The 2,606-nt window shown below is 33.0% G+C and overlaps 1 long non-coding RNA gene across 1 annotated transcript; it reads left to right on the top strand.

Moving 5' to 3' along the window:
- The first annotated feature begins 434 nt into the window (after positions 1-434).
- LOC123983088 lies at positions 435-2,019 on the top strand. Its single transcript, XR_006828118.1, has 2 exons — positions 435-593; positions 1,128-2,019. It is a non-coding gene; the product is annotated as an uncharacterized LOC123983088 (long non-coding RNA).
- Positions 2,020-2,606: the final 587 nt, after the last annotated feature.

Raw genomic sequence — 2,606 nt, 5'->3', positions numbered from 1 at the left:
TCTTTAGCTGTCAGATTCAGAAATAAATACAGAAATAAATAAATGCTCAATAAATAAATAACCATCTGATTAAATGCACAAGAAAATGCAGTAAATAAATAAATGTAGGCAGTAATTAAATTATACAGTGAGATATAAATAAATATATCTCTTTTAATTTGCTTCTTTATTTATTCAGCTTTGTATTAATTATCTTATTTATTTATTATCTGTTATAATCTTCAACTTTATTTATTAATTACTTTAAATAAAATAATTACTTTTTTAAATGTATTTGTTTATGTGTATGATTTAATATTTTTGTTCTTCATTAGAAGAATATTATTCTTCCTTTGCATTTCTACCCTATTTATTTCCTCAATGGTATTTATTCCTGTCTCTCCTTTTTACATTTCTCTATGCATTTCTGCCTCTTTATGCAAATGAGGAGGGGCTGTGGCTCAAGGGGTCAACTTCTTGCCTATTGGTGGATCAGTCACAACGACAGAGGTCGACTCTAACCTCACACATCAACAAGCCTTGCTCTTCACACAAGAGATGGCTTCCTTCAGTGAACAGAAGGCTCAAGTACTGTACTTCAGTACAATTTTGAGGTACTTTACTGGAGTATATCCATTTTCTGCTACTTTATACTTGTACACTGCATTTTTCTGGCAGCTTTAGTTGCTCTCGACAAAATTCTGACTGCGTCTTCATGGTAAACTGTATTTTATAGCAAGCAACACACATTTAATACTTGATCTAAAACATGAAGCTGTATTTTAAAGGATCACAACGGTGTTAAAGTGTCAGTTTATTATCTGCTGCTTCAGGAGTTTAGAAAAGTACATTCATGTTTCTGCTTAACGTGTTTTATTATCTGCTGCTTATGAAGCAAAACGGGGAGGTAAAGTGTTATTGATTCATGTAATAAATATATTTTAAACCCCTTTTAAAATTGACCAATGACGTGAAAGCAAAACTTCAATTTTATATCGTAAAAGGCCGGAGGGCGCCACAGAGCTCGTGTTCACACAGCAGCAGCAGCAACATGAGCATAAAAGTTGAAATATGTGCTGCTGACTGTCGACAGGTGGAGCAGGTCCTGGTTTTACTCCGACCCCTGAACTGGTCTTCTCTGTCCGCAGTGTCCAATAAATGGATCCATGAGCGAGGGCAGGAGTTCAGGAGGCGCTGTGGCCTCCAGGAGACGGATTGACAGCAGACCTCCTCCTCCTCCTCCTCCTCCTGCCTTCCAGTCTGTGGCTGCTGTGATCTTTATTTTTATCTGAAGACTGAGTGTGTGCGTGTTTCACCTGTAACTCCTTTTTTTAAAACAAATTTCTGATGCCAATATTCAATAACTATTCAAATATTGATTCTTCACACTGTTAATGCAGAATTAATGTGTTGATTAAAAACAGAATTGAAACCATAATTGAATAAATAACTTAATTGAAACTTCACTATTTTATTTAGATGTTAATAAATATGTTATTAAATTGACATGTAGCATTTATAAGCAATATATAAAATAATAAAACTCTATAAACATATTTTAGTTTTCAGTATTTAAGAACAACTCCTCTCATGAAGGATCTCTACCTGGTTCTATTTATAAACAGATTACACTTCATTAATAAATATAATACTTAATATATTTAATACTTCATATAAAACATGAAGATATATTTTAAATGATCACAACGGTGTTAAATTGTCAGTTTATTATCTGCTGCTTATAAATCATAAACGTGGGCGGTAAAGTTTACTGATTAATGGATTCTAACATGTAAATGTGTTGATAGATTATCTGCTCAGTTTAAGGGTTAAAAACTCCTGTAAATGAAAGCATGAAACATGAAAGCAGAACTTTATTTTTATCATTTTTATCAGGCTCTTTTCAGTGTTCAGTTCAGGGATGATTTCGTCCATTTTGAATAGTTTACACAATAAATGCCTTAAAGTGTGCAGATCGCCCTTAATTTCATTAACAAACACTGAATCTGGAAATGAAACAAATAAAGAACATGTGACGTAGTTTTGTTTGTTTATTACCTTAAATCCTTCAGTAAACACCATGACATATGAGAATTCATTCATTTATACATTCATTCATCCTGAAGTTGGGATGAACTCCTGAAGTTCCACATAATAAACAATAACTGAAAGAGTCATGTTCTTATAAATAAATAAATACAATAAATATTTCTAAATTAATCCCTTCAAATAGCACGGTCTAGAAATACTACGTTAACCTGCATCCTGTATTAGCATCAAAATATACTTACTTCCTACCAGTAAAAGTACTCATTATGCAGAATGGGTGATTTCAGAATAATATATATAAATGGATTATAATTATTAACTCATTCATGTGTTCATCACCTTAATGTTCCAGCTGGTAAAGGTTGTTACATGCTGCTGGACAGCTCAATCTGTAATAATACTTAAAATAACCATTTGGAGTCCAATATTTCCCTCTGAGAAGTACTGCAACAAAGCATGACATGGAAACACTGAAGTACAAGTACCTTAACACTTTACTTATGTACATGTGGACATGTGAGTGTTGTTTTAACTCACAGTTTAAAGGTGCAGCTGGTCACCTGTCCATCATCACTCCC

The sequence above is a fragment of the Micropterus dolomieu genome, linkage group LG14 (genome assembly GCF_021292245.1).
Source record: "Micropterus dolomieu isolate WLL.071019.BEF.003 ecotype Adirondacks linkage group LG14, ASM2129224v1, whole genome shotgun sequence".
NCBI lineage: Eukaryota > Metazoa > Chordata > Actinopteri > Centrarchiformes > Centrarchidae > Micropterus > Micropterus dolomieu.
This window is presented reverse-complemented; position numbering and strand designations above follow the sequence as displayed.